Genomic DNA, 25,117 nt, shown 5'->3' with positions numbered 1-25,117 from the left:
AGGAGGAACCTGAAGCAACAACGATTAATGAGGCTCACTCCTCTCATTGCCTTTAGCCGCCGATTCTCCTGTTGAAGCTTATCGTTCATTGCCTTCAATTTCCAGAGCTCTCTTTCGGTCTTTATCCTCCTAAAAATGGCATCTTCAATTTCGGACATGTTGTTTGGTTCCCAATCACACACTTCTTCGTCGTCATAGACAAGATTTGTGTCACTGGGAACAAGCATTGGCGGTGTTTCGTCCTCTATCCATCCTTCGTTCATATCACTGTAGTTCCAAAACCATACCTGGGCGTCGTTGGGAATTAACTGTGGTGGAGATTCATCCTCAATCCTTTCTTCGTTCGAGTCGCTGTAGTTCGAGAACCATTCCCGATGTCTATTCTCCGATTTAAGACCTTTTTTTGCTCCATCTCCAGTCTTCTGGCGGGCATAAGAGCTTTTAGCTATCCTCGGTCCTGTGGGAATCCTCGATGCAACTAGTCCTCGCTTCATTTTGGATGCTTCCGGTGATTATAACTGCTTCTCTCATGTAGTTATAATCATCAGTGAGAAAAGGCAACGTATAAACAAAATGTTTGCTTTGATTGAAAATAAAAACTCAAAATATGATTTCCAGCCTACTTTTGCACATTTTTTTCATTCTGACATCATTTCTTGTGTTGTTGTTTTTCTGTTTCATGAAACATTATTTTTCACACAGCTTGAAAATCCCTTTCTCCCAGAAATTATGTGGTTCTTCAGCGAAAAACACCGATCAAAGTGCTTCATGTAGGATTACGTTGAACATGAAGGTATAGAATGATTTACAATGATTTACCTACACTAGCAGTCAGCATTAATAAAATTGCTTCGATTCTTTACCGGTCAACTGAAAAAGTTATGTCACTTCATTGTGAATGTGATTTGAAATAAGCTCGTGATTCTTGGATGTGGATAGTGAATTATGTACCAACATTACTATGCTGACAGTATTAACCATGACGAATTCAAATTGTTCTCTTTCACCAGCTGCACTCAATCTGGTGAGACACAGTGAAACACAGAGGCTTACCTGACAGCTGAAGTAGCCTTCTAATCATGGACAGTGATGGCCTATCGAATGAACAGACGGAAAAAGTATTAAAATTCCAGCACATAACCGGTCTGGAGGATATTAATGTATGCCGGGACATTCTGATTCGTCATCAGTGGGATCTGGAGGTAGCTTTCCAGGAGCATTTGAATATACAGGAGGGCGTCCATCTGCGTACGCTTCTGAAACCCGTGCGCCACAGGTCGTGAACGATCGCTTCCTGCAGCATGTTTTCGAAGCCCAGCGCGGACCGGGAGCCCCCGTACCGTCCGGTGTGGGTGGAATGATTGGTTTTGTGGGCAACTACGTGTTCAATTTCTGTTACAGCACACTATCCTCGATCGTGGCCGCATTTCTGAACATTTTCAAGGACAAAGAAAGAAGTGAGTACACATGAGCGGCGTTTAACGGATCATTTCTGAATAATGACTTCAATCATTACAGTTGAAACCGACCCTTTGGGCGATGTGCTGAAATTCACTCAGACTTACAACGAAAAATCAAGCGTTGAACGACGCCAAGCGTGAGTTCAAACTTCTCTTAGTATATCTGCATTTCGAGTCAAGCACGGAGGCGAACACGTTTTGCCGAGACACGCTTTCTAACGCTCAGGTCATCGAATACGTCAATAGGCGGATGCTGTACTGGGCCTGTGATACGACGCATGGAGACCGACGAAGAACTGATACGACGCATGGAAACCGTTGTCAATGACAATGAAGTTTGGCACAACCAAGCCCGCCAGGATCGATTGGAAAGAGATCTCACACAAACACTGCGCCAACAGCAGGATGATGCATACCAAATGTCGCTACGCGCGGTCCAGGAGAAACAACGTCGGAAACCGAAGGAACTCGAAAAAGCTTTGGCGGCTCAACAGGCAATCGAGGCCGATAAGCTAGCTGAGATGCAGAGGTTGCAAAACATCGAGATGCTCAAAACGGAATTAGCTTCTCAAGTGCCTTCCGAGCCAAAGCCGGGAGCACCCGGCACGATCAGCATAGTCTTCAAACTACCGAGTGGTTTGCGGTTAGAACGGAGATTCCTTGCGTCCCACACCCCACAGGTTTTTAAGATGTACATAATTTTATTTTCTGCCATCCGGAGGCACCGGACTCGTTCGAAATTACCACTAACTTTCCGAAGCGGGTATTACAGTGTGCTCCAACAGAAGATCCGTTGCCCAAATTAGTTGAGGCAGGTTTGAAAAACCGCGAAGTGCTGCTCGTAGCCGATCTGAACGCATAGAGTAAAAGATGCAAATAACGATATGTTGAGTGTGAGCAAAACAATTAAGATTTAAAAGAATGGATTTTGAGACTGGATTGGATAAACATAAGGTTTGAAGAAGACATACTTGCAGAGGAAAGGCAGCAATTTTTGTTTGCCGAGAGTGATGCTTTTTTCCCTTTTACAGAGAAGCTTTTTTTTTATGGAAAACCCTTAGCAAAGTTCCAAAATTTACAAAGTTGTCAATAATAAAGTATATAGAGGCGAATGAACTCTCTACTGTTTACTCTCTGCTCTTTAGTCTCTATTTTCTCTACTCACTACTGTTTGCTCTCTACTTTCTATTCTCTCTACAAACTACTGTTTGCTCTCGACCCTCTTTTCTTTACATTCTTTTCATCTTACTCTGTACTCTCAATTCTTTACTCTCACTCTCTCTAATCTTTACTCTCTTTCCTTTTTTCTCTCTCTACTGTCTGCTATTTGCTTTCTACTCTTTGTACTCTTTTCTCTTCACTCTACACTCTTTACGCTCTCTACTGTTTACTCTCTGCTCTTTAGTCTCTATTTTCTCTACTCACTACTGTTTGCTCTCTACTTTCTATTCTCTCTACTAACTACTGTTTGCTCTCGACCCTCTTTTCTTTACATTCTTTTCATCTTACTCTGTACTCTCAATTCTTTACTCTCACTCTCTCTAATCTTTACTCTCTTTCCTTTTTTCTCTCTCTACTGTCTGCTATTTGCTTTCTACTCTTTGTACTCTTTTCTCTTCACTCTACACTCTTTACGCTCTCTACTGTTTACTCTCTGCTCTTTAGTCTCTATTTTCTCTACTCACTACTGTTTGCTCTCTACTTTCTATTCTCTCTACTAACTACTGTTTGCTCTCGACCCTCTTTTCTTTACATTCTTTTCATCTTACTCTGTACTCTCAATTCTTTGCTCTCACTCTCTCTAATCTTTACTCTTCATTCTCTTTTCTCTCTACTGTTTACTCTCTGCTCTTTAGTCTCTATTTTCTCTACTTACTACTGTTTGCTCTCTACTTTCTATTCTCTCTACTAACTACTGTTTGCTCTCGACCCTCTTTTCTTTACATTCTTTTCATCTTACTCTGTACTCTCAATTCTTTGCTCTCACTCTCTCTAATCTTTACTTTCTATCCTTTTTTCTCTCTACTGTCTGCTATTTGCTTTCTACTCTTTGTACTATTTTCTCTTCACTCTACACTCTTTACGCTCTCTACTGTTTACTCTCTGCTCTTTAGTCTCTATTTTCTCTACTCACTACTGTTTGCTCTCGACCCTCTTTTCTTTACATTCTTTTCATCTTACTCTGTACTCTCAATTCTTTACTCTCACTCTCTCTAATCTTTACTCTCTATCCTTTTTTCTCTCTACTGTCTGCTATTTGCTTTCTACTCTTTGTACTCTTTTCTCTTCACTCTACACTCTTTACGCGCTCTACTGTTTACTCTCTGCTCTTTAGTCTCTATTTTCTCTACTCACTACTGTTTGCTCTCTACTTTCTATTCTCTCTACTAACTACTGTTTGCTCTCGACCCTCTTTTCTTTACATTCTTTTCATCTTACTCTGTACTCTCAATTCTTTGCTCTCACTCTCTCTAATCTTTACTTTCTATCCTTTTTTCTCTCTACTGTCTGCTATTTGCTTTCTACTCTTTGTACTCTTTTCTCTTCACTCTACACTCTTTACGCTCTCTACTGTTTACTCTCTGCTCTTTAGTCTCTATTTTCTCTAATCACTACTGTTTGCTCTCGACCCTCTTTTCTTTACATTCTTTTCATCTTACTCTGTACTCTCAATTCTTTACTCTCACTCTCTCTAATCTTTACTCTCTATCCTTTTTTCTCTCTACTGTCTGCTATTTGCTTTCTACTCTTTGTACTCTTTTCTCTTCACTCTACACTCTTTACGCGCTCTACTGTTTACTCTCTGCTCTTTAGTCTCTATTTTCTCTACTCACTACTGTTTGCTCTCTACTTTCTATTCTCTCTACTAACTACTGTTTGCTCTCGACCCTTTTTTCTTTATATTCTTTTGATCTTATTCTGTACTCTCAATTCTTTGCTCTCACTCTCTCTAATCTTTACTCTCTATCCTTTTTTCTCTCTTTTTTTTTGTACTCTTTTCTCTTCATTCTACTCTCTTTACGCTCTCTACTGTTTACTCTCTGCTCTTTACTGTCTACTTCCTCTACTCACTCTATTTTCTATACCTTATTCTCTACACATTACTCTCAACACACTCCTCATTAATTTATACAAATTAGCGACGAGAGAACAACGCAACCGAAGACAATGAAGAACAATTAAACCGAAATTATGAGCGACAGGTGCAATTTTTTGTAATAAGACAGCATAGAATATTTTGAAATACTTTAGTTGGAATCAGTCAGATTTGGTTTCTTCAGCAGCTATTGAAACAGCATAGAATACATTTTAAAATACTTTATTTAAATTCGGCCAAATTTCTTTTAATCAACAATTCAAACAGGAAAATTCCTAATGGGGGTGAATGTTCATCTTTGCTTAAGTCCAAGTCCATCCCTCGGTGTGGTCTTCCATCTGTGTATAAGGAATAATCCTTTTATAAATTTGCAAATCATATATATGAAATAAATACTTAAATCACATACCAATTTTTTTACGCTTGATCCTACGCTTCTCAGGATTCGCCAGGATATTCGCCTAGAGTCTATAAGTGACAAAGAAGAATAATGTTACTTCAAATTTGTTTGCAAATTTGTTTCAGTCGTAAATAAATACTTACATTATATATCCTCTGTGGTTACTTGACTTGAAGCCTTGAACTTTTTTGACCAGCAGCTCAGAACATTTCATGCAAGAAAAAAAACATTAATAAAATCATTATCGAAAAATCGGAATAAAAAATATATGATCAGTATCTCAAATGTATAATGACAATATATAATATAATATATAAATATATAAATATAATATTAAAATCCGCAACAGAAAATAAACAACGAAAAACCCAACCAAAAATCCATAATCAATTTCTAATTACTAAAAAGTCAATAAATACGAACATGAAAACAAGACAATCAACAACAAAGCAAAACAAGGCAACCAAAAATCAACTAAACTCATATTAAAGTCAAAGTAGATCCTGCAATACGAAATGGTAATAAAAACGAAACGCAACAATAACATAGAACGCAATAACAATAGAACAACTCGCAACAAGAAAATCAAATATAACAAACACGCACAATAAAACAACTCAACACAACACAATAACACACGATCACCACTTCATAATTTAGTTTATATGATTAATTTAGAATTAATGAAATACTGATTCCGCCACCTCGCCTACCACAAACAGGAGGAACCTGAAGCAACAACGATTAATGAGGCTCACTCCTCTCATTGCCTTTAGCCGCCGATTCTCCTGTTGAAGCTTATCGTTCATTGCCTTCAATTTCCAGAGCTCTCTTTCGGTCTTTATCCTCCTAAAAATGGCATCTTCAATTTCGGACATGTTGTTTGGTTCCCAATCACACACTTCTTCGTCGTCATAGACAAGATTTGTGTCACTGGGAACAAGCATTGGCGGTGTTTCGTCCTCTATCCATCCTTCGTTCATATCACTGTAGTTCCAAAACCATACCTGGGCGTCGTTGGGAATTAACTGTGGTGGAGATTCATCCTCAATCCTTTCTTCGTTCGAGTCGCTGTAGTTCGAGAACCATTCCCGATGTCTATTCTCCGATTTAAGACCTTTTTTTGCTCCATCTCCAGTCTTCTGGCGGGCATAAGAGCTTTTAGCTATCCTCGGTCCTGTGGGAATCCTCGATGCAACTAGTCCTCGCTTCATTTTGGATGCTTCCGGTGATTATAACTGCTTCTCTCATGTAGTTATAATCATCAGTGAGAAAAGGCAACGTATAAACAAAATGTTTGCTTTGATTGAAAATAAAAACTCAAAATATGATTTCCAGCCTACTTTTGCACATTTTTTTCATTCTGACATCATTTCTTGTGTTGTTGTTTTTCTGTTTCATGAAACATTATTTTTCACACAGCTTGAAAATCCCTTTCTCCCAGAAATTATGTGGTTCTTCAGCGAAAAACACCGATCAAAGTGCTTCATGTAGGATTACGTTGAACATGAAGGTATAGAATGATTTACAATGATTTACCTACACTAGCAGTCAGCATTAATAAAATTGCTTCGATTCTTTACCGGTCAACTGAAAAAGTTATGTCACTTCATTGTGAATGTGATTTGAAATAAGCTCGTGATTCTTGGATGTGGATAGTGAATTATGTACCAACATTACTATGCTGACAGTATTAACCATGACGAATTCAAATTGTTCTCTTTCACCAGCTGCACTCAATCTGGTGAGACACAGTGAAACACAGAGGCTTACCTGACAGCTGAAGTAGCCTTCTAATCATGGACAGTGATGGCCTATCGAATGAACAGACGGAAAAAGTATTAAAATTCCAGCACATAACCGGTCTGGAGGATATTAATGTATGCCGGGACATTCTGATTCGTCATCAGTGGGATCTGGAGGTAGCTTTCCAGGAGCATTTGAATATACAGGAGGGCGTCCATCTGCGTACGCTTCTGAAACCCGTGCGCCACAGGTCGTGAACGATCGCTTCCTGCAGCATGTTTTCGAAGCCCAGCGCGGACCGGGAGCCCCCGTACCGTCCGGTGTGGGTGGAATGATTGGTTTTGTGGGCAACTACGTGTTCAATTTCTGTTACAGCACACTATCCTCGATCGTGGCCGCATTTCTGAACATTTTCAAGGACAAAGAAAGAAGTGAGTACACATGAGCGGCGTTTAACGGATCATTTCTGAATAATGACTTCAATCATTACAGTTGAAACCGACCCTTTGGGCGATGTGCTGAAATTCACTCAGACTTACAACGAAAAATCAAGCGTTGAACGACGCCAAGCGTGAGTTCAAACTTCTCTTAGTATATCTGCATTTCGAGTCAAGCACGGAGGCGAACACGTTTTGCCGAGACACGCTTTCTAACGCTCAGGTCATCGAATACGTCAATAGGCGGATGCTGTACTGGGCCTGTGATACGACGCATGGAGACCGACGAAGAACTGATACGACGCATGGAAACCGTTGTCAATGACAATGAAGTTTGGCACAACCAAGCCCGCCAGGATCGATTGGAAAGAGATCTCACACAAACACTGCGCCAACAGCAGGATGATGCATACCAAATGTCGCTACGCGCGGTCCAGGAGAAACAACGTCGGAAACCGAAGGAACTCGAAAAAGCTTTGGCGGCTCAACAGGCAATCGAGGCCGATAAGCTAGCTGAGATGCAGAGGTTGCAAAACATCGAGATGCTCAAAACGGAATTAGCTTCTCAAGTGCCTTCCGAGCCAAAGCCGGGAGCACCCGGCACGATCAGCATAGTCTTCAAACTACCGAGTGGTTTGCGGTTAGAACGGAGATTCCTTGCGTCCCACACCCCACAGGTTTTTAAGATGTACATAATTTTATTTTCTGCCATCCGGAGGCACCGGACTCGTTCGAAATTACCACTAACTTTCCGAAGCGGGTATTACAGTGTGCTCCAACAGAAGATCCGTTGCCCAAATTAGTTGAGGCAGGTTTGAAAAACCGCGAAGTGCTGCTCGTAGCCGATCTGAACGCATAGAGTAAAAGATGCAAATAACGATATGTTGAGTGTGAGCAAAACAATTAAGATTTAAAAGAATGGATTTTGAGACTGGATTGGATAAACATAAGGTTTGAAGAAGACATACTTGCAGAGGAAAGGCAGCAATTTTTGTTTGCCGAGAGTGATGCTTTTTTCCCTTTTACAGAGAAGCTTTTTTTTTATGGAAAACCCTTAGCAAAGTTCCAAAATTTACAAAGTTGTCAATAATAAAGTATATAGAGGCGAATGAACTTCAAAGTTTAAAGCCTCTTAAAAACAAAGAAAGAAAGAATAAAACAACGCATTTGATGCCCTGATGTTGTGATTATGTTGGTTTTATGTTTTGGTTCTCTTCTAAATTGATGATTGGACATTATCCGTGTAATTTAATAAGTATATGCACACGGGCTATCAGCAGCCTGAGAAAACACAATAGTGAGAAAAATTATTCATTATGTTATGTTTTATCAAACAGTTCATATTCCTCAATTATTTAAAGGTGAAATAAAATATTCTTCATGAAATCAGACACTTGTTACTGTAATAAGATGGATAACATCTCCAACGGTGAGGCTATTAAATATTGGCTCATTTGAAGAATATCTGCAGGTATTTGTCACAAGGTGGTGTTGACAATCATATAGGGCTCTTGCTACACATACATGCGGAGCATCTGTTGGGCATACATCGCTCGTTTACATTCGTATAGCGAATTCGTTTTTAAAATCGGTTAGTTCCAAACCGACTAATAAAAAAACGTTTTCGGCTTCACGAATGAGCCGGTTTGTTGGTGTGCGTTATATAGTCTGATTTGTTTATAATACAAATCAGGCATAAATTTCTCCATAACTCAAGAACTAATCAATTTTTACTCTCTCTCTATATTCTTCGTTCTCCACTTTCTACTTCTTACGCTTTGCTCTGCTCTGCATTCTATATTTTATTTTACCCTACTGTCTCTATTTTCTCACCGCCTTAATCTTTACTTTATATTCTCAACTTTTCCTACTTTTCGTTCTTTCTAATCCTTCTATTCGCTTTTTTACAGTTTATTCCCTGCTCTTACTCTTTCTTCTTTCCTCTTTCCTCTTTCCTCTTTTCTTTCCTTACTCTCTTTATTTATCTCTTTATTCTCAACTCTCTACTCTCTCTCACTATTCTCTACTCTCTACTTCCTCCATTCTCTCTATCTTACTCTCTACTCTTTCCACTCCTTACTCTTTCTACTCTCAATTTTCTCATTTTCTACCCTCTCTACACTCTACTGTATACGTTTTAATTTCTTTTTTCTACTATATTTTACCATAGCTCTATGTTGTACTCTTTGTTCGCGCCACGTGTAGCGAGCGCTTACGTGTTTTGACATGTAGGAACAAATCAATTGAAATCCTCTATTTTGTCAGTAACAGAAATTTTCCATTCACTACTCGAAGCAATTGCTCTCCATTTCATTCCATCGTATCACCCCGCAACGCGCGAGAGCGAGATGAATGGAGTTACAACATTACAAACGAACAGCATCCGAGCGAGCCGAGCGGAGCCTACAGGACAATCACCCCACCAACATCCGACAAACATAAAAACAGCGCACAACGTGGTTTATCATCCCAGTTTTTTCCTAACTACCAACGACAAAGTGGTTTACCAAGTGATGCGTAATTAGTGAAATATAAGAGAAAATTTGGACTCCAAAAACTTGTGTTTTTCAATTTCCACAGTGTGCTTAGCCAGAACCATCCAACCGCAGTTAGCCCGGTTTATGCTTCACTCGTTTTCCTACGTTACTTTCTCTACTCTCTACTATCAAATCTTCACTCTCTCTTCTCTATACTCTTTACTCTCTTGCTCTACACTTTCTGTACCCTTCATTTTCTCTTTTCACCCTCTAGTTTATCTAATCTCTACTGTTTATACTCTACGCTTTAGAGCTCTCGCAGATTGCAGAATTTGTAACGGTCTATAGTTTGGTCGGGTTGGACTGTTAGCCCAACCAAGCCAACTAAACAGCCGGGTTGCCTTGGTTAGAAGCTCAAATTTTACGAAAAAAATACTGAATCCGTATAATGTACCTATATACAAATCTCCATAATGATTAAGAAAACGACCAAACTATCGACCAATAAAATGTCTGTGGTCCGCGAGGGCTCTCACTCTCTATTTTGTACTCTCTTTAGACCCTACACTTTTCATTTTACTTTTTACGTTTTACTCTTTACTCTTTAGTCTCTATTTTCTCTACTCACTACTATTTGCTCTCTACTTTCTATTCTCTCTACTATCTACTGTTTGCTCTCGACCCTCTTTTCTTTATATTCTTTTGATCTTACTCTGTACTCTCAATTCTTTGCTCTCACTCTCTCTAATCTTTACTCTTTATTCTCTTTTCTCTCTACTGTCTGCTATTTGCTTTCTACTCTTTGTACTCTTTTCTCTTCACTCTACACTCTTTATGCTCTCTACTGTTTACTCTCTGCTCTTTAGTCTCTATTTTCTCTACTCACTACTGTTTGCTCTCTACTTTCTATTCTCTCTACTAACTACTGTTTGCTCTCGACCCTTTTTTCTTTATATTCTTTTGATCTTACTCTGTACTATCAATTCTTTGCTCTTACTCTCTCTAATCTTTACTCTCTATCCTTTTTTCTCTCTACTGTCTGCTATTTGCTCTCTACTCTTTGTACTCTTTTCTCTTCACTCTACACTCTTTACGCTCTCTACTGTTTACTCTCTGCTCTTTAGTCTCTATTTTCTCTACTCACTACTGTTTGCTCTCTACTTTCTATTCTCTCTACAAACTACTGTTTGCTCTCGATCCTCTTATCTTTACATTCTTTTCATCTTACTCTGTACTCTCAATTCTTTACTCTCACTCTCTCTAATCTTTACTCTCTTTCCTTTTTTCTCTCTGCTGTCTGCTATTTGCTTTCTACTCTTTGTACTCTTTTCTCTTCACTCTACACTCTTTACGCGCTCTACTGTTTACTCTCTGCTCTTTAGTCTCTATTATATCTACTCACTACTGTTTGCTCTCTACTTTCTATTCTCTCTACTAACTACTGTTTGCTCTCGACCCTCTTTTCTTTACATTCTTTTCATCTTACTCTGTACCCTCAATTCTTCACTCTCACTCTCTCTAATCTTTACTCTCTATCCTTTTTACTCTCTACTGTCTGCTATTTGCTTTCTACTCTTTGTACTCTTTTCTCTTCACTCTACACTCTTTACGCGCTCTACTGTTTACTCTCTGCTCTTTAGTCTCTATTTTCTCTACTCACTACTGTTTGCTCTCTACTTTCTATTATCTCTACAAACTACTGTTTGCTCTCGACCCTCTTTTCTTTACATTCTTTTCATCTTACTCTGTACTCTCAATTCTTTACTCTCACCCTCTCTAATCCTTACTCTCTATCCTTTTTACTCTTTACTGTCTGCTATTTGCTTTCTACTCTTTGTACTCTTTTCTCTTCACTCTACACTCTTTATGCTCTCTACTGTTTACTCTCTGCTCTTTAGTCTCTATTTTCTCTACTCACTACTGTTTGCTATCTACTTTCTATTCTCTCTACTAACTACTGTTTGCTCTCGACCCTCTTTTCTTTACATTCTTTTCATCTTACTCTGTACTCTCAATTCTTTACTCTCACTCTCTCTAATCTTTACTCTCTATCCTTTTTTCTCTCTACTGTCTGCTATTTGCTTTCTACTCTTTGTACTCTTTTCTCTTCACTCTACACTCTTTACGCGCTCTACTGTTTACTCTCTGCTCTTTAGTCTCTATTTTCTCTACTCACTACTGTTTGCTCTCTACTTTCTATTCTCTCTACTAACTACTGTTTGCTCTCGACCCTTTTTTCTTTACATTCTTTTGATCTTACTCTGTACTCTCAATTTTTTGCTCTCACTCTCTCTAATCTTTACTCTCTATCCTTTTTTCTCTCTACTGTCTGCTATTTGCTTTCTACTCTTTGTACTCTTTTCTCTTCACTCTACACTCTTTACGCGCTCTACTGTTTACTCTCTGCTCTTTAGTCTCTATTTTCTCTACTCACTACTGTTTGCTATCTACTTTCTATTCTCTCTACTAACTACTGTTTGCTCTCGACCCTCTTTTCTTCACAATCTTTTGATCTTACTCTGTACTCTCAATTCTTTACTCTCACTCTCTCTAATCTTTACTCTCTATCCTTTTTTCTCTCTACTGTCTGCTATTTGCTTTCGACTCTTTGTACTCTTTTTTCTTCACTCTACACTCTTTACGCTCTCTACTGTTTACTCTCTGCTCTTTAGTCTCTATTTTCTCTACTCACTACTGTTTGCTCTCTACTTTCTATTCTCTCTACTAACTACTGTTTGCTCTCGACCCTTTTTTCTTTATATTCTTTTGATCTTACTCTGTACTCTAAATTCTTTGCTCTCACTCTCTCTAATCTTTACTCTCTATCCTTTTTTCTCTCTACTGTCTGCTATTTGCTTTCTACTCTTTGTACTCTTTTCTCTTCACTATATACTCTTTACGCTCTCTACTGTTTACTCTCTGCTCTTTAGTCTCTATTTTCTCTACTCACTACTGTTTGCTCTCTACTATCTATTCTCTCTACTAACTACTGATTGCTCTCGACCCTCTTTTCTTTGCATTCTTTTCATCTTACTCTGTACTCTCAATTCTTTACTCTCACTCTCTCTAATCTTTACTCTCTATCCTTTTTACTCTCTACTGTCTGCTATTTGCTTTCTACTCTTTGTACTCTTTTCTCTTCACTCTACACTCTTTACGCGCTCTACTGTTTACTCTCTGCTCTTTAGTCTCTATTTTCTCTACTCACTACTGTTTGCTATCTACTTTCTATTCTCTCTACTAACTACTGTTTGCTCTCGACCCTCTTTTCTTTACATTCTTTTCATCTTACTCTGTACTCTCAATTCTTTACTCTCACTCTCTCTAATCTTTACTCTCTATCCTTTTTTCTCTCTACTGTCTGCTATTTGCTTTCGACTCTTTGTACTCTTTTCTCTTCACTCTACACTCTTTACGCTCTCTACTGTTTACTCTCTGCTCTTTAGTCTCTATTTTCTCTACTCACTACTGTTTGCTCTCTACTTTCTATTCTCTCTACTAACTACTGTTTGCTCTCGACCCTTTTTTCTTTATATTCTTTTGATCTTACTCTGTGCTCTAAATTCTTTGCTCTCACTCTCTCTAATCTTTACTCTCTATCCTTTTTTCTCTCCACTGTCTGCTATTTGCTTTCTTCTCTTTGTACTCTTTTCTCTTCACTCTACACTCTTTACGCTCTCTACTGTTTACTCTCTGCTCTTTAGTCTCTATTTTCTCTACTCACTACTGTTTGCTCTCTACTTTCTATTCTCTCTACTAACTACTGTTTGCTCTCGACCCTTTTTTCTTTATATTCTTTTGATCTTACTCTGTACTCTAAATTCTTTGCTCTCACTCTCTCTAATCTTTACTCTCTATCCTTTTTTCTCTCTACTGTCTGCTATTTGCTTTCTACTCTTTGTACTCTTTTCTCTTCACTCTACACTCTTTACGCTCTCTACTGTTTACTCTCTGCTCTTTAGTCTCTATTTTCTCTACTCACTACTGTTTGCTCTCTACTTTCTATTCTCTCTACTAACTACTGTTTGCTCTCGACCCTTTTTTCTTTATATTCTTTTGATCTTACTCTGTACTCTAAATTCTTTGCTCTCACTCTCTCTAATCTTTACTCTCTATCCTTTTTTCGCTCTATTGTCTGCTATTTGCTTTCTACTCTTTGTACTCTTTTCTCTTCACTCTACACTCTTTACGCTCTCTACTGTTTACTCTCTGCTCTTTAGTCTCTATTTTCTCTACTCACTACTGTTTGCTCTCTACTTTCTATTCTCTCTACTAACTACTGTTTGCTCTCGACCCTCTTTTCTTTGCATTCTTTTCATCTTACTCTGTACTCTCAATTCTTTGCTCTCACTCTCTCTAATCTTTACTCTCTATCCTTTTTTCTCTCTACTGTCTGCTATTTGCTTTCTACTCTTTGTACTCTTTTCTCTTCACTCTACACTCTTTACGCTCTCTACTGTTTACTCTCTGCTCTTTAGGCTTTATTTTCTCTACTCACTACTGTTTGCTCTCGACCCTCTTTTCTTTACATTCTTTTCATCTTACTCTGTACTCTCAATTCTTTACTCTCACTCTCTCTAATCTTTACTCTCTATCCTTTTTTCTCTCTACTGTCTGCTATTTGCTTTCTACTCTTTGTACTCTTTTCTCTTCACTCAACACTGTTTACGCGCTCTACTGTTTACTCTCTGCTCTTTAGTCTCTATTTTCTCTACTCACTACTGTTTGCTCTCTACTTTCTATTCTCTCTACTAACTACTGTTTGCTCTCGACCCTCTTTTCTTTACATTCTTTTCATCTTACTATGTACTCTCAATTCTTTACTCTCACTCTCTCTAATCTTTACTCTCTATCCTTTTTTCTCTCTACTGTCTGCTATTTGCTTTCTACTCTTTGTACTCTTTTCTCTTCACTCTACACTCTTTACGCGCTCTACTGTTTACTCTCTGCACTTTAGACTCTATTTTCTCTACTCACTACTGTTTGCTCTCTACTTTCTATTCTCTCTACTAACTACTGTTTGCTCTCGACCCTCTTTTCTTTACATTCTTTTCATCTTACTCTGTACTCTCAATTCTTTACTCTCACTCTCTCTAATCTTAACTCTCTATCCTTTTTACTCTCTACTGTCTGCTATTTGCTTTCTACTCTTTGTACTCTTTTCTCTTCACTCTACACTCTTTACGCGCTCTACTGTTTACTCTCTGCTCTTTAGTCTCTATTTTCTCTACTCACTACTGTTTGCTCTCTACTTTCTATTCTCTCTACTAACTACTGTTTGCTCTCGACCCTTTTTTCTTTATATTCTTTTGATCTTACTCTGTACTCTCAATTCTTTGCTCTCACTCTCTCTAATCTTTACTCTCTATCCTTTTTTCTCTCTACTGTCTGCTATTTGCTTTCTACTCTTTGTACTCTTTTCTCTTCACTCTACACTCTTTACGCTCTCTACTGTTTACTCTCTGCTCTTTAGTCTCTATTTTCTCTACTCACTACTGTTTGCTCTCTACTTTCTATTCTCTCTACAAACTACTGTTTGCTCTCGACCCTCTTTTCTTTACATTCTTTTCATCTTACTCTGTACTCTCAATTCTTTACTCTCACTCTCTCTAATCTTTACTCTCTTTCCTTTTTTCTCTCTCTACTGTCTGCTATTTGCTTTCTACTCTTTGTACTCTTTTCTCTTCACTCTACACTCTTTACGCTCTCTACTGTTTACTCTCTGATCTTTAGTCTCTATTTTCTCTACTCACTACTGTTTGCTCTCTACTTTCTATTCTCTCTACTAACTACTGTTTGCTCTCGACCCTCTTTTCTTTACATTCTTTTCATCTTACTCTGTACTCTCAATTCTTTGCTCTCACTCTCTCTAATCTTTACTCTCTTTCCTTTTTTCTCTCTCTACTGTCTGCTATTTGCTTTCTACTCTTTGTACTCTTTTCTCTTCACTCTACACTCTTTACGCTCTCTACTGTTTACTCTCTGATCTTTAGTCTCTATTTTCTCTACTCACTACTGTTTGCTCTCTACTTTCTATTCTCTCTACTAACTAATGTTTGCTCTCGACCCTCTTTTCTTTACATTCTTTTCATCTTACTCTGTACTCTCAATTCTTTACTCTCACTCTCTCTAATCTTTACTCTCTTTCCTTTTTTCTCTCTCTACTGTCTGCTATTTGCTTTCTACTCTTTGTACTCTTTTCTCTTCACTCTACACTCTTTACGCTCTCTACTGTTTACTCTCTGATCTTTAGTCTCTATTTTCTCTACTCACTACTGTTTGCTCTCTACTTTCTATTCTCTCTACTAACTACTGTTTGCTCTCGACCCTCTTTTCTTTACATTCTTTTCATCTTACTCTGTACTCTCAATTCTTTGCTCTCACTCTCTCTAATCTTTACTCTTTATTCTCTTTTCTCTCTACTGTCTGCTATTTGCTTTCTACTCTTTGTACTCTTTTCTCTTCACTCTACACTCTTTACGCGCTCTACTGTTTACTCTCTGCTCTTTAGTCTCTATTTTCTCTACTCACTACTGTTTGCTCTCTACTTTCTATTCTCTCTACTAACTACTGTTTGCTCTCGACCCTTTTTTCTTTATATTCTTTTGATCTTACTCTGTACTCTCAATTCTTTGCTCTCACTCTCTCTAATCTTTACTTTCTATCCTTTTTTCTCTCTACTGTCTGCTATTTGCTTTCTACTCTTTGTACTCTTTTCTCTTCACTCTACACTCTTTACGCTCTCTACTGTTTACTCTCTGCTCTTTAGTCTCTATTTTCTCTACTCACTACTGTTTGCTCTCGACCCTCTTTTCTTTACATTCTTTTCATCTTACTCTGTACTCTCAATTCTTTACTCTCACTCTCTCTAATCTTTACTCTCTATCCTTTTTTCTCTCTACTGTCTGCTATTTGCTTTCTACTCTTTGTACTCTTTTCTCTTCACTCTACACTCTTTACGCGCTCTACTGTTTACTCTCTGCTCTTTAGTCTCTATTTTCTCTACTCACTACTGTTTGCTCTCTACTTTCTATTCTCTCTACTAACTACTGTTTGCTCTCGACCCTTTTTTCTTTATATTCTTTTGATCTTATTCTGTACTCTCAATTCTTTGCTCTCACTCTCTCTAATCTTTACTCTCTATCCTTTTTTCTCTCTTTTTTTTGTACTCTTTTCTCTTCATTCTACTCTCTTTACGCTCTCTACTGTTTACTCTCTGCTCTTTACTGTCTACTTCCTCTACTCACTCTATTTTCTATACCTTATTCTCTACACATTACTCTCAACACACTCCTCATTAATTTATACAAATTAGCGACGAGAGAACAACGCAACCGAAGACAATGAAGAACAATTAAACCGAAATTATGAGCGACAGGTGCAATTTTTTGTAATAAGACAGCATAGAATATTTTGAAATACTTTAGTTGGAATCAGTCAGATTTGGTTTCTTCAGCAGCTATTGAAACAGCATAGAATACATTTTAAAATACTTTATTTAAATTCGGCCAAATTTCTTTTAATCAACAATTCAAACAGGAAAATTCCTAATGGGGGTGAATGTTTATCTTTGCTTAAGTCCAAGTCCATCCCTCGGTGTGGTCTTCCATCTGTGTATAAGGAATAATCCTTTTATAAATTTGCAAATCATATATATGAAATAAATACTTAAATCACATACCAATTTTTTTACGCTTGATCCTACGCTTCTCAGGATTCGCCAGGATATTCGCCTAGAGTCTACAAGTGACAAAGAAGAATAATGTTACTTCAAATTTGTTTGCAAATTTGTTTCAGTCGTAAATAAATACTTACATTATATATCCTCTGTGGTTACTTGACTTGAAGCCTTGAACTTTTTTGACCAGCAGCTCAGAACATTTCATGCAAGAAAAAAAAACATTAATAAAATCATTATCGAAAAATCGGAATAAAAAATATATGATCAGTATCTCAAATGTATAATGACAATATATAATATAATATATAAATATATAAATATAATATTAAAATCCGCAACAGAAAATAAACAACGAAAAACCCAACCAAAAATCCATAATCAATTTCTAATTACTAAAAAGTCAATAAATACGAACATGAAAACAAGACAATCAACAACAAAGCAAAACAAGGCAACCAAAAATCAACTAAACTCATATTAAAGTCAAAGTAGATCCTGCAATACGAAATGGTAATAAAAACGAAACGCAACAATAACATAGAACGCAATAACAATAGAACAACTCGCAACAAGAAAATCAAATATAACAAACACGCACAATAAAACAACTCAACACAACACAATAACACACGATCACCACTTCATAATTTAGTTTATATGATTAATTTAGAATTAATGAAATACTGATTCCGCCACCTCGCCTACCACAAACAGGAGGAACCTGAAGCAACAACGATTAATGAGGCTCACTCCTCTCATTGCCTTTAGCAGCCGATTCTCCTGTTGAAGCTTATCGTTCATTGCCTTCAATTTCCAGAGCTCTCTTTCGGTCTTTATCCTCCTAAAAATGGCATCTTCAATTTCGGACATGTTGTTTGGTTCCCAATCACACACTTCTTCGTCGTCATAGACAAGATTTGTGTCACTGGGAACAAGCATTGGCGGTGTTTCGTCCTCTATCCATCCTTCGTTCATATCACTGTAGTTCCAAAACCATACCTGGGCGTCGTTGGGAATTAACTGTGGTGGAGATTCATCCTCAATCCTTTCTTCGTTCGAGTCGCTGTAGTTCGAGAACCATTCCCGATGTCTATTCTCCGATTTAAGACCTTTTTTTGCTCCATCTCCAGTCTTCTGGCGGGCATAAGAGCTTTTAGCTATCCTCGGTCCTGTGGGAATCCTCGATGCAACTAGTCCTCGCTTCATTTTGGATGCTTCCGGTGATTATAACTGCTTCTCTCATGTAGTTATAATCATCAGTGAGAAAAGGCAACGTATAAACAAAATGTTTGCTTTGATTGAAAATAAAAACTCAAAATATGATTTCCAGCCTACTTTTGCACATTTTTGACGTAGGACTACGTCTTTCATTTCTATACCGGGGTGTAAAACCAAAGTTTCGAGAACGAAAGCGTTACGCTGGAGACCGAGATTTTGAGCGTTAATAGCTCTTAAACAACTGAACGAAATGGTATGATAAACACTTCATTTGAAAGATAAAATGTCTACGCGTCATATACTTGTTACTTTTTCATCCAAAAACTTGTTTCAATAGTCTTAAAATTGCTTTCAAAACAGGCTATTGAAATCACCAATCGGTATATAAGCGAGCGCCGCTCGTAAACCCACTCAGTTATGATTGAACAGCGATTGGAGCATGTTGTCGCTGTTGTTGTGAAGCTAATTTCGTTTATCATGAAAACGCTGATGAACGGTGTCACCAAGAGCCTGTTTGTGCACCTAAGGCCAAAAGGGAATCCATCAGGAGGAGAGTGATGCCACGGTTCCGCTTGAAACATCGGAGCAGCCGCCACACACACACACACACACACACATACACGCGCGGAATTCTCGTTGCTATCATCGTTGCTGAAAAATAATCTGCCAGTTCCCCTTGGAATTGAAAAATACATTCATGCGAAAGAGTTTATTTTAATGTTTTCTATCCATATAACACTGCAACCAAATACATTTGGTTTTGTTATCATGAAAAACGGAAAATGTTTCACATCGCGAAAATCAAGTCATTTTCGAGCGATTATTTGCTTTCTACTCATATAATGCTGCGACCAAATACATTTCGTTTTGGATTTTTTCAATCAAGTGCGATCAACGTAAGACCACGTCTTTCGGCAATTTATTAGAGGTGCAATGAATCTTTAGGAATTCCCGCTCTACGCGCACTGGCAAACAATGTTTACTCAACAATTTCTCAAACGAGAAATGGGTGTTGTGAGAAAGGATTAGCGAACGCGAAAACGACAAACGGGAGAAAGATACGTTTGGAGGTTGAAGGAAATTGGCAGAAAACTTCTTCATTCTATCATTCAAATAATGTGATTCATACCACATCGTTTTGCCAGAAAGAGATTATTAATGTTCAAAGGAGGAATCGAGTCCTCCGAGGAAATTACTCAGCGCAAATTAGAGTCGACTATCGATTGCGGCATTCGTACACAAATAATTTTATAAGGCAGTTTCACCAAAGTGATTTCTTCGGATATATTCACTACATCATGTCATGTATTTCATATTCTTCATAAGGAAATCCATATCCATGGCACCTATCGGTAACGAATTATTATCGAAACCACGATTTTCGCTAAATGCTCCTTTCAGTTCGGCCTGTAAAAAACTTTTCTGTACTCTAATCCATCAAATTTGGAGCCCTGAAAAGGGCCGTTGATTATATGCTAAGCTAATATAGCACGCTCTCCTCGGATACGATGGGCCAGCTGGATGTCCTTGGGCATGATGTGACGCGTTTTGCATGGATAGCACACAAATTGGTATCTTCGAATAAGCCTCCTGCAGCGTCATAACCGCGGGACTTTGGAAGCGCAAGTCGGTTTTGAAGTCCTGAGCAATTCCACGAACCAAATGCTGCAAAGGTAGCTTGCAGATCAGCAATTCGGTCGATATCTGATAGCGACGAATTTCATGCGAAGTTCCCGGTCGATAGCGATGTGGCTTCTCCACCTATCCTGCTACTGGTGCGCTTATCCGAGCTGACTTCGTGTGCCTTACCACCGAATGACTAATGAGCTCGAGTCCTCACGGTGCGAGAGTAGAGTAAGAAATGAACAAAAGCAAAGGAAGCGTCATTTTATAAACCATAAAAGTATAGAATCTAAATCCCACCCTTATTATATTCGTGAGTATACAGTAAGCTTATACAATAAAGAGGGTGGGGTTTACATTCGATTCTTTTATGTTTTATAAAATGACACTTCCCTTGCTTTCGTTCATTTCTTACTCTACTCTCGCACCGTGAGGACTCGTTTCATCGGGACTAAGCAGACAGCTCGTTAGTCCTTCGGTGGTAAGGCACCACGAAAGCAGCTCGGATAAGCGCACCAGCCGCAGGTAGCGTGAAGAAGCCACATCGCTATCGACCGGGAACTTCGCATGAAATTCGTCGCTATCAGAAGTCGACCGAATTGCTGATCCGCAAGCTACCTTTGCAGCATTTGGTTCGTGGAATTGCTCAGGACTTCAAAACCGACTTGCGCTTCCAAAGTTCCGCGGTTATGACGCTGCAGGAGGCTTATTCGAAGATACCAATTTGTGTGCTATCCATGCAAAACACGTCACATCATGCCCAAGGACATCCAGCTGGCCCATCGTATCCTAGGAGAGCGTGCTATATTAGCTTAGCATATAATCAACAGCCCTTTTCAGGGCTCCAAATTTGATGGATTAGAGTTCAGAAAAGTTTTTTACAGACCGAACTGAAAGGAGCATTTAGCGAAAATCGTGGTGTCGATGATAATTCGATACCGATAGGTGCCATGGATATGGATTTCATAATGAAGAATATGAAATACATGACATGATGTAGTGAATATATCCCCATATCGAAGAAATCACTTTAATGAAACTGTTTACCGTTTGTCGTTTTTAAGTGTTGGGAAAGGGCATTATTTTTGCTGAGTAAATTCCAAGAAAAAATCCATTCCTTCTTTAAGCGTGATTCATTCTGCTTCGGATCAACGGAACAGTGATAATCATTTCATACAAAAGATAAAATGTCCAAGAGTTATATGATTGCTATTTATTGAGTCGAAAAATTGTTTCAATAGCTTAATGATAGCTTCTAAAACAGGTTATTGAAATCATTCGTATCCGTATGTAGCGCGCCCACTTGGAAACCCATTAATCTTATTGGAATGTGAAATGGGGAAGCTCATACTTACGTCTATGCATTATGCTGTACACTACATACATTTTTTCTCCGTACTGATTAAGAAGCCGACCGAACTATCGGTCGACAAGTCAGTCTGCAGTCGGCGGGGGCTCTTAATTTCGTTTTTGCAGGCCGAACCGAAATAATTTCAGTCGAGTTAACTATTTTTTACAGTAATGCTTTTAAATCCGGACACTTTGCATTACATTCAATATCATACCACAGCCATAACATTTTTTTCATGTTGAATTTATGCGATTAATAGTTGCTAATATAGTTACTGATAGTTTCTTGATAGTTACTAATCAATCGCATTAATTCAACATGCAGAAAATGTTGTGGCTGCGGTATGGTATTAAATGTAACGCAAAGTGTCCGGATTCCAATACATTACTGTATACTTACTTCGATGTTATTCGTTTCTCTCTCAGGGTAAGCAACGAATATAATAAGGGTGGGGTTTAGATTCTATATTTTTATGGTTTATAAAATGACGCTTCCTTTGCTTTCGTTCATTTCTTACTCTACTCTCCCACCAGGACGACTCGTTTGTTTGGGACCAAGCAGATAGCTAGTTAGTCTTTCAGTGGTAAGGCACACGAAAGCAGCTCGGATAAGCGCACCAGCCGCAGGATAGGTGAAGAAGCCACATCGCTATCGACCGGGAACTTTGCGTGAAATTCATCGCTATCAGAAGTCGACCGAATTGCTGATCCGCAAGCTACCTTTGCAGCATTTGGTTCGTGGAATTGCTCAGGACTTCAAAACCGACTTGCGCTTCCAAAGTTCCGCGGTTATGACGCTGCAGGAGGCTTATTCGAAGATACAAATTTGTGTGCTATCCATGCAAAACACGTCACATCATGCCCAAGGACATCCAGCTGGCCCATCGTATCCGAGGAGAGCGTGCTATATTAGCTTAGCATATAATCAACAGCCCTTTTCAGGGCTCCAAATTTGATGGATTAGAGTTCAGAAAAGTTTTTTACAGACCGAACTGAAAGGAGCATTTAGCGAAAATCGTGGTGTCGATGATAATTCGATACCGATAGGTGCCATGGATATGGATTTCATAATGAAGAATATGAAATACATGACATGATGTAGTGAATATATCCCCATATCGAAGAAATCACTTTAATGAAACTGTTTACCGTTTGTCGTTTTTAAGTGTTGGGAAAGGGTATTATTTTTGCTGAGTAAATTCCAAGAAAAAATCCATTCCTTCTTTAAGCGTGATTCATTCTGCTTCGGATCAACGGAACAGTGATAATCATTTCATACAAAAGATAAAATGTCCAAGAGTTATATGATTGCTATTTATTGAGTCGGAAAATTGTTTCAATAGCTTAATGATAGCTTCGAAAACAGGTTATAAAATGACGCTTCCTTTGCTTTCGTTCATTTCTTACTCTACTCTCGCACCGTGACGACTCGTTTGTTTGGGACCAAGCAGATAGCAGGTTAGTCTTTCAGTGGTAAGGCACACGAAAGCAGCTCGGATAAGCGCACCAGCCGCAGGATAGGTGAAGAAGCCACATCGCTATCGACCGGGAACTTTGCGTGAAATTCATCGCTATCGGAAGTCGACCGAATTGCTGATCCGCAAGCTACCTTTGCAGCATTTGGTTCGTGGAATTGCTCAGGACTTCAAAACCGACTTGCGCTTCCAAAGTTCCGCGGTTATGACGCTGCAGGAGGCTTATTCGAAGATACAAATTTGTGTGCTATCCACGTAAAACGCGTCACATCATGCCCAAGGACATTCAGCTGGCCCCTCGAATCCAAGGAGAGGGTGCTATATTAGCTTAGCATATAATCAACGGCCCTTTCCAGGGCTCCAAATTTGATGGATTAGAGTTCAGAAAAGTTTTTTGCAGGCCAAACTGAAACGAGAATTTTCGTTTGGATGCCATACAGCATCGAGAAAATTCCGGAAAGATCTAATCGTTGCTGAAAAATAATCTGTCAGTTCCCTGGGAATTGAAGACTACATCCATGCGAAAGAGTTTATTTTAATGTTTTTAAATTATATGGCGAACACAGCGACCAAATACATTTGATTTCGTAATTTTTCAATCAAGTGTAATTAGCTGGAAGGCTTCTGAAGATTATTCTTTCCCATCAGTAGGATATTTTCGTATCCAATAATGGATGCATAACATGAAAAACGGAAAATGTTTCGTATCGCCAAAATTATATAATTTTCAATCGATTATTGCTCAGTCGCCGAAATTTTCATACTCAGAAAGTTCATTCTCCTCTAGTTTGCCTTCCAAATTGCCATCGTAAACCACACCTTCTCTCGATTCAATCACGCACGAAAAGCATACTGAAATGATATTCTGGTGGTGAAACCCATTAATTTTTTGTGAGGCGTCGTGCACAAATTACGTAACGCGATAAGGGAGGAGGGGTTAGATGTTGCGTTACTTTCTGTTTATTAGAGATAGGAAATTGCGTTACGAAAGGGGGGTGGGGAGGTTCAAAATCCAGATTTTTGCGTTACGTAATTTGTGCACGACGCCTGAGGACATCGACAAGACAACATCGTTCCTGGACGAGCTGAACGGCGAGGGATCGAGGTATTCATTACCTGGCTTGACCTGACCTGAAATGCAATCAGTTTGTTTTAACTGTGAGGAAGCGCAGAAAAGCCGATCGATCAGAAGGAGAAGAGAAGGTGACCAAGAGAGTATCAGCATCGAAATACGGTTCCTCGGGAAGACATAGAAGCAGCCGCCACACACACACACACATACACGCGCGCAACTCTTTTCGTTTGCTGGTTATCGAGAGGAAACCTGGAAAGAAATGATCGTTGCTGAAAAATAATCTGCCAGTTCCCCTTGGAATTGAAAATTACATTCAAGCGAGTTTATTTTAATGTTTTCTATCCATATAATACTGCGACCACATACATTTGGTTTTGTGATTTGTCAATCAAGTGCAGTTAACAGGAAAGCTTCTGAAGATTATTCTTCAGAACAAGGTTTTTTGTATCCAATATTGGATGCATAAAACCTTGAGTCTTCAAAGTAACACTCTCGTTTTTGAAGTCACCCAAATATTTATTTATTCATTCATTCAGGATGGATTTAGATTCAACTTCAAACAAATGATCTCTAAATCAACGATAGTCCTACGTCACCCTTGCGGTTATACCATAGATATAACCCACTTCCTGTTTTTTCATTCTGACATCATTTCTTGTGTTGTTGTTTTTCTGTTTCATGAAACATTATTTTTCACACAGCTTGAAAATCCCTTTCTCCCAGAAATTATGTGGTTCTTCAGCGAAAAACACCGATCAAAGTGCTTCATGTAGGATTACGTTGAACATGAAGGTATAGAATGATTTACAATGATTTACCTACACTAGCAGTCAGCATTAATAAAATTGCTTCGATTCTTGACCGGTCAACTGAAAAAGTTATGTCACTTCATTTTGAATGTGATTTGAAATAAGCTCGTGATTCTTGGATGTGGATAGTGTATTATGTACCAACGTTACTATGCTGACAGTATTAACCATGACGAATTCAAATTGTTCTCTTTCATCAGCTGCATTCAATCTGGTGAGACACAGTGAAACACAGAGGCTTACCTGACAGCTGAAGTAGCCTTCTAATC

General features: G+C 38.6%; 2 pseudogenes; both read left to right on the top strand.

Annotated features, from left to right (window-relative positions):
- Positions 1–1,039: 1,039 nt before the first annotated feature.
- LOC129775380 (FAS-associated factor 2-like) lies at positions 1,040–2,322 on the top strand (annotated as a pseudogene).
- A 4,434-nt stretch (positions 2,323–6,756) lies between these two features.
- LOC129775614 (FAS-associated factor 2-like) lies at positions 6,757–7,999 on the top strand (annotated as a pseudogene).
- Positions 8,000–25,117: the final 17,118 nt, after the last annotated feature.

The sequence above is a fragment of the Toxorhynchites rutilus genome, chromosome 3 (genome assembly GCF_029784135.1).
Source record: "Toxorhynchites rutilus septentrionalis strain SRP chromosome 3, ASM2978413v1, whole genome shotgun sequence".
NCBI lineage: Eukaryota > Metazoa > Arthropoda > Insecta > Diptera > Culicidae > Toxorhynchites > Toxorhynchites rutilus.
This window is presented reverse-complemented; position numbering and strand designations above follow the sequence as displayed.